Consider the following 14603-nt stretch of genomic DNA (forward strand, 5'->3'; position numbering starts at 1 on the left):
AGTGTGTCATTCACCTTCTTTGAGGCAGACATACTTCCTACCCAGCCACACGATTACCAGATGCATCACTTGGTTAAGTTACAGGTAACATGCCATGGAAGGCTTTTCTATTGGTTGTTTTTACCTTCACTTGCCTTCTTATGCTCACTTGCCTTCTTTCCTTTTCTTTTTACCATTTTTTCCATTCTTTCTCTCAATTAATTAACCCAATGACTTGCTGGAATGTTCCCGATTTCTAACTTCTTATTACATTTTGGATGGCTCAAGGATAAACTTTTTATTTTAATGTTTGGTTAATAATTTTTTCTCAGAATGGTGAACTACACACACAGTCTTAAATGATTAATGATTTTAAGTCTGGACCTAGCTAGTGAAGAATAATTTATTAAATTCAACTCAGTAAAATATTAAAACTAATCCTAGTCAGAATTGTGACAAGCAAAGATTACAGGCTGTGGCATGGGACCATGCTTTGATAACCATACCAATTTTCTGAAGTAAGATACATTGTGCAATACAGCTGAAAATTTCTTTACAAATACTAAATCAGAATTATGTGTTTCATTCTCCATCTCAGTAGCTGGCATTCTGTGGCATTCTTCAGTCTGCTTCTTCATGCTGTGTCAGCCCTTACGGCTTCAGGAATGATAATAATTATCCCAGTCACGTGCACAAATTTCTCCGGGCGACAGGAACTTTTTTTCCTCTCCTTCCTCTCTCCCAGACTTCTGCATATCTTCAGCCTGGAGAAGAGAAGGCTTTGGGCAGACCTTATAGTGTCCTTCCAGTACCTGAAAGGGGTCTGCAGGAAAGCTGGGGAGGGACTTTTCACCAGAGAGGGTAGTGACAGCACAAGGGGTAATGGTTTGAAACTGAAAGAAGGTAAATGTAGGTTAGACATCAGGAAGAAATTATTCACTGTGAGGGTAGTAAGGCACTGGAATAGGTTGTCCAGGGAGGCTGTGGAAGCCCCCTCCATGGAGGGGTTTAAGGCCAAGTTGGATGAGATTTTGTGCAGCCTGGTCTAGTGTGAGATGTTCCAGCTCATAGGGAGGTTGGAACCTGATGATCTTTAAGTTCCCTTCCAGCCTTAACCATTCTATGATCCTGCAATTCTATTATATGTACTTGAAAGTTACAATGATACTGAACAGAACTGTGAAATTTGGTAGCTCACCATGAAGAAAGATTTTTGGTCTTTTCTCTAATCTTCAGCCATTGTGAGCTACTGCTTCATGTCATTGATCACTTTTCTGGAAGTGATACTCATTTCAATTCAGGAATTAATAGAAAAAAAAGAGGTTGAAATGCATTACTTAGGATTTCTTCCCAAATATATAACTATTTCCTTCAGTGTGTGTGCATGGGTGGGTGATTTTTTGTTTTGTTTTATTTTGTTTTGGTTTGGTTGGTTGGTTGGTTGGTTGGTTTCTTTGATTGTTTGGGGTTTTCTTTTTTGTTTGTTTCTGTTTTGTTGGGGTTTTTAAATTTTATTTTATTTTTTATAATTTTTGTGTATACTGCTGAATTATGGCAGGGATCCAGTGTAGATGCTGAAGTTTACAAAGCCCAAGTGGTTTGCTGGTTGATGAATTGCAATAGCAGTTTGAGAGCTTGGTATATTAAACATGATGAGGGGATGGGTGAAGAATGAAGTCTCTGGATTTGTACATCCTTCATCTGATCCCTTAAGCTTTCCAAGAGCAATATTCATTAGGGAGATTAAACACAAGACCATATGTCTGATGTGACAAGAGTGCACCTGGATTTCTTCCCATTTGCCCAGCTCTGATACCTCAATATGAAATTGATTAGGTCATAGGAATGGCCTTATGGAACTTGTAAACTGTTTAAAGCTCCAGCTTGGGCACAGAGCATTCAGTATTGACATATGCAGCCAGCCTTCACAAGATCAGCTAAAGTACCACTTGTCTGGTTTACACCAAAGCTTTGAAGAGTGCATGTTTAAATGACCTAGGCAGTACATGCTAGACAATTAGCTTTTTATCCTGCTTGAAACAAGACTGCAGCAACTGATCCTGCACAAATCTTGAGTCTTTTGAACCCCCTGAATGCTGATTCCACACTTTTTTGTTCTAATTGGTTGATTAAAAGTGAATAGCAGACTTTCTTTAGTATCTTGCCCTTTTTCCATGTTTTGTTCCACATGCACTCCAATGTAAAAAAAATAAATCTGTAATCTCACACAACTCTAGGCACATATGTCAATTATGGTATAGATGCAACATCTGTCTTGAAAATACTAGCAATGGTGAGACCAATCTCTTATTTCTAGAAGGAAATATGTAAAACCACATTCTGTTTATACACAGGTAAAAAATTATTCCAAATTTGTTCATCAATTTGTACCATATCTTTGAAGCACGTTAGTTTCCTGAAGATAAACTGACTTTTCATATCTGTTCTGAAGGAAGAAATTAAATAGATGTACTTCATCTGTATACACTATTATGTTTGGATAGATGTGCGTGGCCATGATACTTGCCATTTCTTTGGTATGGCATTCAGGGCAAAAAAGAAGGAAAAGGTGTCAGAGCACATTCTCAGCCTTATTTCTGTTCTTATCCTCTTATCATTAAACTGATGTCTGGAGCAGCCAGTGAGGGGCACTGTCTAGAAAACAGCTATTTCAGAACTAGAAGGGAGTCATTGTGGAGTACGAATTTTTATCTCCTGTGGCAATGTCTTATGTGATCTGCTCTTCACTTGGTGAAGTTAAAGGTCCTTAGAATATTTTAAGTTCTAGTTTAGTATTTAGCTACTTCTATTTGTTTGGCTCCACTTTTTGTAAGTCATCTTAATGTTGTAAACCTTATTTGAAATATGAAGCATTTGAAAAAAGAATGGACAACTGATGGTCTTAAGCAAACTATCTAAATTCTGAAAGAAGGATGTTCCAGCTATGTGTACACAATACAAACTGGGGGGAACTGGCTTCTGACACACTAATTGGTTGTCTAGAGTAGTGAAAATATATGCCAGTGAGGTTCAATTGGATTAGTATCCTTTCCCAGTAATAGAAGACAGTGTGATATTTTCCCTTGCTTCACATGACACTTAAAATTCAGATAACAGATGTATCTGCACCTGTATAGCCACATACCTGGTGAAAGGAACATTATTTTGGCTAATATCTATTGGGTATTTGTAAAAGTGTCTGCAACACCGTTAACAGTAACTGCTAGTCAAATCTCTTGTAGACAAAGAAGTTCAACTGTTAAAGGAGTTTCAGCTAAGGTATTTTAAATTGAGATTCATGAATAAGGCTATAATTTTCCTGTGGCTTGTTCAGTTGACAAGCCTGAAGGAAGCTAGCTTATCTCCAGCACAGAAATGTCACTATCTCAGAAAAGAGCATCCCATTTGTGCTGAAATGATGAACTTCTTTGAATGTGTGAGTATTTTGACATAACTGAAGCAATTCTGTTTCTTCAGTCACTTCTTTCTCATGTTTGGGTAGTTTTATCAGTTTGATGACTGTTGTAAACATATTCTTCCTATCCTATATGGAAAACTGTGGCAAAATAGAGGACAATGATACTTGGATGCAGCTCAGGGCAACAATAAGACATTTATTCAATCACAAAAGAATCTGAACGAGTTATTCTAGTGTCAAAAGCATGTTTTGCTTACACAATTAAACTCGCTTCTTTGCTAGCTCTACATAACTTCTGAAACAGAATGCTAAACTAAAGTTTATAAATTACTACTCCAAAAATCAAATAAATAAAAGTTTGCTTTAATTTTGGAGTGTAGGACAGCCTCCATAACAGCTGTACGTATAGATTGCTTTGTTTCTACACAACTGTACCTAGATATGTAAAAATATCTAACAGCACCTTAAGCCACTACATATACAGAACCTAGATGCTATGCAAGTAGATGTCAGCTGGGCACTAACTTCCAGGAATTACACAACTTTGGTATGCAGTATTCAGAATACCTCAGAGATGTCCTCTGTAGACAGTATAGACACAATGAAACTAAAAATCTTCTCCCTGAAAGAGTCCTTTTTTTTTTTTTTTTTTTTTTTTTTTTTTTCACCCTTTTTTGGTTTTGGTTTTGTTTTGTTTTTATTAACAATTTAAAAAGATTAATGATGACACTTCATAACAGAATAATGTCAACTGGAGATTTAAAACCCTTAAATTTTACTTGAAAAATTGGGAACTGTACCCAAGACACCATTGCCCAATACTTACTAATGAACTGCTGTAGAGTTTGCTTTATGCTAGAGGTTAGATTTGTTTCCCTTGGCAGCAGGCACCTGCTATCACCAGTGTTTCATTCCAGTATCTGCAAGCAGCACATGTCCCAGTGTGCTCTGAATTCATCACAGTGAGTTAACAATGAAATATACCTTTAGATTACATTCATTTGCTATTGAATTGTAACAGGTAAAAAAATTGCATGACTATATGAACAAAACTGGAAATCTGAGCAGCATACCTTTTAACATTTTTTTTTTTTCCTTTTTTCACCCTTTTTTGGTTTTGGTTTTGTTTTGTTTTTATTAACAATTTAAAAAGATTAATGATGACACTTCATAACAGAATAATGTCAACTGGAGATTTAAAACCCTTAAATTTTACTTGAAAAATTGGGAACTGTACCCAAGACACCATTGCCCAATACTTACTAATGAACTGCTGTAGAGTTTGCTTTATGCTAGAGGTTAGATTTGTTTCCCTTGGCAGCAGGCACCTGCTATCACCAGTGTTTCATTCCAGTATCTGCAAGCAGCACATGTCCCAGTGTGCTCTGAATTCATCACAGTGAGTTAACAATGAAATATACCTTTAGATTACATTCATTTGCTATTGAATTGTAACAGGTAAAAAAATTGCATGACTATATGAACAAAACTGGAAATCTGAGCAGCATACCTTTTAACATATATGTTCTGTTGATTATTTAAATTTTATTTTCTTCTTTGAACAAACATCTGTTTGAAGTCATAGCTTCTGACCTAAGTGGACACCGATAAATCTTCAATTAACTTGGGAAAAAATGCTAAGTGTTTCTTCATAAAAAACAGAGATATCCAGAAAAATTGTGAACACCTCTTTTCAGAAATGTGAATCACAGTTGCATAATTTAATCAGGTATTTATATCACAGAATCACAGAATGTGTGGGGTTGGAAGGGCCCCTTGAAAGTCATCTAGTCCAGCCCCTCCTGCACTGTGCAGGGACCTTTTCAACTCCATCAGTTTACTCAGAGCTTTGTCAAGCCTGACCTTTAATGTTTCCAGAGATGGGGTTTCCACCCCATCTCTGGGCATCCTGTTCCAGTGTTTCACTACCTTCATAGTAAATAACTTCTTCCTAATATACAATCTAAACCTATCTTGCTCTAGCTTAAGACCATTGCCCCTCATCCTATCACAACACTCACTCCCTTGTAAACAGTCCATCTCCAGCTTTCCTGTAGGCCCCCTTCATGTATGGGAAGGCCATTAAAAGATTCTCTCCATAGCCTTCTCCTCTCCAGGCTGAGCAACCCCAACACTCTGAGCATGTCTTCAGAAGAGAGGTGCTCCAGCCCTGTGATGATTTATTTGCTGGGTTTTCTTCTTAAAGTGTACCTGTTCATGAACACACATAAAAACAGTAGACAAGTTTTACAGCAGAATATTTATTAAACTGATGACACTGATAATCATGTTACAGATTATAAAGTACTTGTTATGAAAGTTTAACTTCTAGAAATAGGGACAGTTGCAAAGAACTTGACATACTAATTTAACTTGCTTACACAACCCCAAACATTTAAAGTTCTGAGGTGAACACTGGACATCCAGCTACTGTGGCACTAGTGGCTTTCCGAAATAGAAAACAGTGAACCTACTGAAGTGTCATCTGCCACAACTTACAATTTTATTAAGTCATTTAAATAGTCACACATGCTCTTCAAGTTTTAATATTCATAAATTTACCAGGTATTTTACACTTCCAACATTTCTACTGGTCTCAGTAGAAGTTCAGTAACTACTCTCTCATGTAAATATAAATGTGTAAGTATCTTGCATGGAATCCCATCCAGTATGACTGGAATGATATAATCTTCAGCTACTTTGCAACTTTAAATTGTCTCAAGAAGAGGCAAATATAGCCGAGAAACCAAAAAAGAAACAGTTACTTGTTAAAAACATTTTATGCTAAGTAACATTTTAAAGCAATTAATGCTTCTTTAGAAACCTGAATCACTATTCTGTGCTTACCTTTAAAAACATACATACATGTCCTGTATGTAGCATTCTTCATCAGTATGTTTGCAGTGTTTTGTTAGCTAAAGCCTTCCTACAGCAATGAGAGAACTGGAAACACTTTTCTGTGCTATCACAGTCTTTTCTGTTTTGTTCATTAATGCAGAATTTGAAGGCAGACTTTCTCTGTCTAAATGTCAACATCTCCTTCTGAATACCTATGCCAAAACTAATTTCCCTAAGCATTCTTAATACATTCCTTTATGCTCCTATAGAGAGAAAGAACCACTTGAAAAGAACAATTAATCTCAACTTAAAATAGAAAGAACAAATTGTTTCCTAAAAATGCCTCTGCTTCACGTGGAAGAACTATAAAGAGATTTTAAGGAGAGTGCCTCAGATGCATACTTCCATATCACTGACAACTAAAGTTAGGTGAGATGATTTTCACTATGAGTATCAATATAAATAGCTGCATTGCCATTTATATGAATAGCTGTGCAAACGGAACCAGTATACTTAAGTACATTAAAGACCTATATCATGAAATTATAGCATTTAGATGAGAGTTATGGCAGTTTCATAGCAAAGCAACTTTCTAAATTACTTTGATGGGAAGTTGTAGAAGTATAGTTTCGGCTCTCACCCTGCACTTTTTTTTGCTTTCATAATACATGGTGTTTATAGGTCTCATGGAGAAAGATAACACTGGAATGTCAGTGCAATGGCTTTTCAGAATTTAATAGCCACTCAGTCCTGGCCTATAGCAAAATACATACATACATCATATGCCCAACTTCACCCACACATGCCTTCTCACACACATATAGCTACAGGTTTAATTGTTAAATCATGGTTTTATCTCTATTCCTATGATAATTAGTTTTGATGACACTAAACAGTTTCGTGTCAATAAAAGTGTGGGCTTTATTTTGGTAGTGAAATTCACAACAACATTGAGTACATAAATTTTAATCTGAAGACACCAAATAAAAGAGAGAGAGGATTCAAGCATGGAATGGATAATAGCCAAAACAGACTGCCTACAGGAAAAAATCTGATCATTCAGGTTTTTTCTTCTGAAGCTGGGTGCCTACTTCTCATTTTTACAGGTAGGTGCCTTTATAAAACAAAAATGCAAAGATCATAGTATCTTCAACTTAGAAAAATGAGAAAAATTGCCCTTTTTGTTGAATGGGTTCTGCCTCTTCCACATAACTTGTGTCTCCTTTTTATCCATTGGCTATTCAGGGGAAAATTAATAAACCATTCTGGAATGAGACTAGTGTTGCTCTTTTCCCTTACCAGAAAGACAGCTCTGTTTTCAAGTCCTAACAGTCATGGTTTCTTCTAATCTCATGTTGTTCCTGCCCTGTGATTTTATTTCTTTCTTCTGCAAGAATTAAAAAGTTTGATTCTTTTACTTTATGTTGCAGGCAGCAAACAATAAAACAGGGTACAGAGCTTTTTAGATGTTTCCTTTCTCAATTGCTCTACTTTTCATGGAATAATAAAAAAATTCATTGGTTTAGAAAGAGGTAAAATAAACATCACTCTATAATCTCATGGCACAGGAGTGTAATCTCACTTCCAGACTAATTTTCAGCGCTGATTAGTTTCAATGGAAATTGAGGGGATTTGAAAAAAACTATTGGAACATTTGCAAAATTTTAGGCATCTACCTATACTTTAAATCTGACATATGACCTCAGTTTAAAGCAAGAGCTGGGATTCTGATATTGCAAATTGAAAATAAAGCCTACATGAAAGAGTAATAGACCACAACTAGGTGAGTTAGTTGTTAAATGAGATTAGGATAAATTCTCACCACAATCATATTCATATAAACTTACACTTTTGTTAAGAATAATTAGGATTTTCTGGATTTACAGAGCTTTTCATATATTTTATGTCTTCAGAAATGTTTTCTACAAACACCGCAAAATTTATTTTATAGAAATATCAGATATATAAGAAACCTTGTTTTTTGGTTGGTTGGTTGGCTTTGGTTGTTTTTTAGTTTTGTTGTTGTTGTTTTGTTTGGTTTGTTTTTCAGAAAAGACCTTGAACCTTAATTGCACAGGTATTTTTTTATTTTTTTTCTGAATTTTGATTTCTTATAGGAGTAACATGTTACTGTAATGCAGGACTGTAGGGACATTACTCACATCTTTAACGTATTAAAGAAAGCATTAAAAATAGGTTAAATTGATAGCTTAGGGGAAGTAGATGATAAAACTATGCATGTTCATAATTTTCACTCCTAATTACATTTTAAACTGTTATATCTTAATGTCAACTTAATCTCTAATGTAGAGGGAATTTCAATGTAAAAGAAGTACATGATTTTTCATAGCAGCACAGATATCTTACAATATAGATTAAAAGCACTTGCTAAGCAGCAAGCAAAATGTGTCACACTGCATTGGCTGCAGAAACAAATTTCTATCATGCAAGAGTGGACTGACAAGAATAAAGAGATATGGCAGACAGAAAGAATCACAGCTGTCTTGAACTTTCAAATTAACTCCTTTACAGCAGAGTGGTTTCCATGGCACATCACTGTTACTCTGCATGCATTTTTCTTTCTCCTTTTTTTTTTTTTTTTTTTAACTTTAAATTACTAACCAGAACTGATTTTTTAATCTTCATTAACACAGAACTTGATTCTAAAAAGTTAAATGCAAGCTATAGCTGACAGAAATTGAGAGCATTCAGGTCTGTGCAGAGAAAGGGAATGCCATAGGAGTTGAACTGGCCAAAACTTATTTTCTAGCATTTTTATTATACTGAAAATATAGTGGAACCTGATTTAAGCAAAAGAGCACTAGATTTAAATTTTGAATAATAGAGTGATGAATCAGATCTTTTGATGTTAGAAACAAAACCAGTGCAGGAGGCCAGTGATTCCTAGATTTATGAACAGCTGGATACTCTGGCCTTGATAGAATTATATCAGCAAATTAAGCATAAAATTCACCTCACATTACTTTTAACACATATTGAAAGTATGAATCTGCTTTTTGCATTGTATTTGTCTATTTTGTAATAATTTCTTTCCATGTGTATTAATAATTTAATTTTGTTTTGTTTTTTCCTTAGTAGTCATGCCCTGCCTCTTACAGGTACAAATCAATATCACAGTTCTCCAGCCTTTAATTCCACCTCTTTCCCCTGGTTTAGCACAGTTCTGCACTGTAGACAGGAGACTATGCTGAAGCCCTACAGGAAGAAATGCTTCAGAGAGATTCTTCCCGCATCTCAAAGAACACCGGGAGATTTATTTATGCATTTTACTCCAAGAAGGCATAGCACCTCACAGAGGCCCTATAGGGGTAATAAACTACACAGTATGTGATTCAGGTCTTGGGCAGCTGGTATCCTTTCTTCTAAAGCAAAACCCAGAAAAGAACAAGCAGACCACCGTCTCTCTCTCTCCCACCCCCTCAAAAAAACCCAAACCAAAACAAGAAACCAACAACAAACACAACAGAAAAAAAAGCCCAACAGATTACTGTACATCTCCCAGCCTGGCTTCTCATTGTTGTGAAGCATCCTGCCAGGCTTTGTCAGGTGAAGTATGCAAGGTGACTGATGGTAAGCAGCATGATTCTCATTGCAACAATGAATGTGGCAGGCCAGGAAATTCCACACTGAATAAATCCCTCATTCAGTCAAAAATATTAACTAGAGCTATAAATACTGATGGCACTGGATGGATTCTTCTGGTTGACAACCTTGTTCTGTTTCAGTGAATATTTACAGTTTGGATCAAACCCTTGTTTTCAGTGAAGTGAACAGTAAAATTCCCCTTGACTTTAGAACAATTACATGATGTTTTCATAACTCAAGGATATTGTATAAAGTCCAACAGTTCTAAATGTCTTCTAGAATTTATTTGTAATGTTGGGAGATGCTGTGATAATAGCTAAGTAAGTGGTACGTGCCTACTATTGGTAGTATACTTGGTACTATTTGTCTTCTAATGTCTTTGTCACCTTATTTCAGCCCAGACAATCTTTTCCTTTTGTTGCGTGCATATCCTGAAGAGGAATATTAATAAGCACAGGTACAAAACTGTTTGCAGTTTGTGTATGCTAGTAGTCTATTTGGTTTTATTCTGTCCTGTTTCCACACCATCCCGCTTTTCTTTCTCTCCTTTCATAAAGCCAGAGTGATAACGTGGGAGTAGAAACGTCAGTATTAGAATATTTTGCATCTTCAACTATTTTACTAAAGTATTTCTTTCACCTCTTCTTTTATTGAATGGATATGCTGAAATTTATTGAAAAAGCAATGTACTTTTTTGGAATATATATTGGAAAAGTAATGGAGAATATTTGGTTGTTGTTGGGGTTTTTTGTTTTGTTTTTGTTGTTGTTGTTGGTTTTTTTCCACTGTTTTCCTTTGCTTCCTTGTTTCAGCTGTTAGAAGGGTGTTGTGGAAGGAAAATGTTTTTCTTCATGCAGAAGTGTGATTAGATCCTCGCTTGGCATTTTACATAACTGCTGCAACTCAGGTTTTCACAAAGAGATGAGTGAGCTTTCTCTGGGTCCTATTCTACCAGTTTAGATAGATAGTTTTATATGGATGCTGTTTGCTAAATCCTTTTTAGGTTGTGGTGACTCCTCTTCAGAAGATTAAAATAAGGTACAATAAATCAGGATTTTATTAGTGTCAATTCTTTTAAAAATAACTTATTTCACATAAATGAAACATTTTTTTAAACAAATGAAATTTTCAAATATGCAATTAAACCTCAATTCTGATTATGCTTACATTAAAACCAGCAAATATATAGAATCTTATATATTAAGTAAAATAGTTTATTCTTTACAATATAAAGGTTATTATAAAACTTATCTAACAAGCAGAAAATGTTCACTTATGTAACCTTAGATTCTTGAAAATAAAATAGTTTATATTTATGAAAGTTTAGCAAAGTTGAGGGAGGAGGAAATCCATATATGGTATTTGATTTGACATAAATTTTCTGGTGATCTCTTAATTTACACTGAGAGAGCATAATTGTCTCTCTCAAAAGTTTTTCAGATGCATATAAGCAGCCTGATGTGTGTCCTTTATGTTAAGTTAAAAAGTTATTTAATTTCTCTACATATAAAACTGAACTTATTTTCTAATTTTCTGTTTTTACAAAAGTAATTACTTATTTAACAAAACTCTATGAATTATAGAATCTATCTGTTTCAAATATACTTTAGCCAGATCAATGTTTCAGTTAGAGCTTGTTGTCTCTTGGCTGTTTTGTAATGGCTGTACCAACAAAATACTCAAAGAAAATAGTATTTTTAATTAAACTGAAGACATATAAATTTACAGAACTATCAACAAAGCCATATTGTTGCATTTCTGCTTCTGATTTCACTACTAGTGTGACAGAATAATTAGTCTGTAATTCTCATGAGGTACTTTCTTAACATAGTCCAAAAAATACTCTAAAAATTAATGTTAGAACTATATGATCTTTTTAAGCCTGTCAGTAGTATGACTTCACAGTGTTACTGCAAGACTAAATTATATACCCTGAAACTATAAGGAGATTTTTTGGGGAGATCTTTTGAAATAGATTGGAAAACAGGAATAGACAGTCTTCCTATTAAGGTAAGCCTTGAAGAAAAATGCTTTGCAGAAAATTGATTGTAGAGAGAAATCAAAAGTATCAACTGAAATAAAAGAAAAACGTGTGGAAATTAAAATTTCTTATTTTATTATTTCAGTGGAAGATAATAACCTCAAACACACGTAAAGAAGATGGAATCCCTGAGGGAACACTGCTTCAGCACAAGAACAAATCTAAGCAGTCTTCAGAAATAACCAAAAGTGTACAAAGATGAGCAAGACTTACTCATTGACTCACAAAATCAGTTTACAAACATGAAGAAGATTGGTTTCCTTCAGAATTATCTTGTTTTGTAAAAACTAAGGTAAGTGCTGTTATTGAAGTTTGTGGAAATAAGCAACTGAGAAAGGCAAGTGCATGGCACAGCTCTGACCAAATTTAGGGCAGGAATTTTAAGCAAAAGGCCAAGCATGTGCCTCGTATGGGCAGAAGAGCTGTTCAAAATGGTCTGAGGTTTTAAAATCTTCTTTCAGATATCATTGAAACCAGTGGAAGCTGAACATTCATATGAGCCTCAGTTAATGGAATTCAGTAAGTTCTATTATTTTCAGAGAGCATATCAGTTATTTATACGGTTCTTCCTTATTATTGCTCTAAGGCTTACATGGAAAATCAGGAAGGAAAAAGAATCAAAAGTGTTCACAGAATTATCTATAAATTAGATTATAAACTTAAGCCTAGCAATACATCTTGAATGTTAAAGGCACCTGGTCCTTAGGAAGTCTGTAAAAAGACAGTGATATGAAATAACTTGAACATATGAATGCCATCTGAACATGCTGATGTCTCACAATTTGATAGCAGGTAAGGTCTTCAGAATCCTGTAAATCTCCTAAGGGTTATCCAGTGTTGTCTTAATTTCCAGGACAAAGATTGTACAATATTATCAGACCCGGTGAGTGTATGTACTAAGAAACTCAAGTGTACATTGCACTCAGATATATATTACAATCTCTAGCAATATGATGCATGGCTATGTGTTTTGGCCAGCATTTATGCCTGCTAGGATCTGCTTTTTCACTTTCCTCAAATCCAAGAGATAGTTACATTGATAGGACAGAATTATTCTTTAAAATACCCATAATCTTCACTTTTCAAGCCTAATACTTTTCAAAAATTGTGGTCCAGTTAGATAGGAAGTCTGGTCACATTTTTATATCCAGCTGTAAAAAAAGAAAATTACAGTGCAATCTCCATACACAGTAAATTATTAGTCCCTTTTTTAAGCAGAAAAACTAGTTCAGCCTTAACAACAGAATGTAATAACTTCTAAACCATGGGTTTTCTATTAAATTTTTAAAATATAATAAATTTTTATTATGTTCATATCCTTTGGGAGATATGAATTCTGACCTTAATTGAAGCCTGGAATATCTTGAAGATTGTATTTTCCCCTATATTCAGTTCCAGGTCAGATGTCCACAACAGTATCTCTCTTGTAGCAAGTAAGATGTACTCTAACTCATACACCCAGCTAAGGTGACTCAGTGCAGTTTCTGAGGGAAACAGGTCGGAAGGCAAGCTGAGGGTGAGTACTGGTTCTAGTGATTGATACATTTCAGTGACTTTTGCTATGAAGTGTTTGAGTTGGGAAAGACAAGATACTATTTCCTGGATGTGTTAGAGCAAAAATTATAATTTAATACTCCTTTCCCTGAGGTCTCTTTTATGGAACAAAGGGCATTGACTCATGTGACCCTTAATAATCAATACAATTTACACTGTTCAGGGCAATTTCAGTGGCTAATAAAGTTGCTGCTCTCCATATTTTAGTACTGGTTTTGCCTGTATTTGTAACACTTAGCTGCATGGTTAAACAAGCCTTTTGTTTGCCTCCCACTCTCCAGATGGGTACTTGGCTCAGTATGACCCTAAAACAATTAGGCAAGTGATGTCGCTGTGCTATTTGCATCTGACCTTATACACCAGATATCCTGTATGCCAACACTGAGCTCAGATGAGCCTATACACAGTGTGTGGAGGCCCTGAACTCTCTCAGCTACACTGCTGATTTCCCCTATGATATAACTAAGGTCTTGTTTACCCTGTCAAATCATTTAGTTTTGCTGCCAGACGTGACTTTTACACTCCTGTGAAGAAGGCACTAAGGTTCTGCTCTAAGAACATGGGAGATTCATGTGAAAGTTCTGGTTAATTGAACCCAAACCTCTAATTGAATCCACAGGAGCTGGATCACTGACAGCTAAAGTAAATTCAACTGCCAGGTTTAATTCAGCAATCTCTTATGAACCACGTGCATGTCCTTCACATCATCCGGATAACACGTTATCTAAGGAGGTAGGTAGCCCTTATGCAGCTTTAAATCTGCTTTGCCTCAAGTCTAGATTCCCAGCTATATCCTCTCACACATGAGAGTGAAATATGTCTTCAAATAAATTATTTCAGCGACACTTCTGTGCTCACAGAACACTTCCTACAAGAACCTCAAACCAAGTGCAGGTTTTCAAACAATTAACAAGGAATATTTTTTTAAAATCTGAAATGACAAGTTCTAGAAGTATGACTTTATACTCAACCTTGGATTTGAGTCCCTTAGGAATAGCAGATCTTAAAATGCTAAAAATTCCTCAAAGCCTTTGACTTTGTAAAAAACTGTACACTGCAAAAATCACACTATAGATCTTTTTCCTGAAAATGTACTTTGATCTAACATTCTAATTTGGTTTTCCTTGTACTTATAACAGCTACATGCATGACATATACCACTTTTGT

Source organism: Chaetura pelagica, unplaced genomic scaffold, assembly GCF_000747805.2.
Source record: "Chaetura pelagica isolate M959 unplaced genomic scaffold, ChaPel_1.0 scaffold115, whole genome shotgun sequence".
NCBI lineage: Eukaryota > Metazoa > Chordata > Aves > Apodiformes > Apodidae > Chaetura > Chaetura pelagica.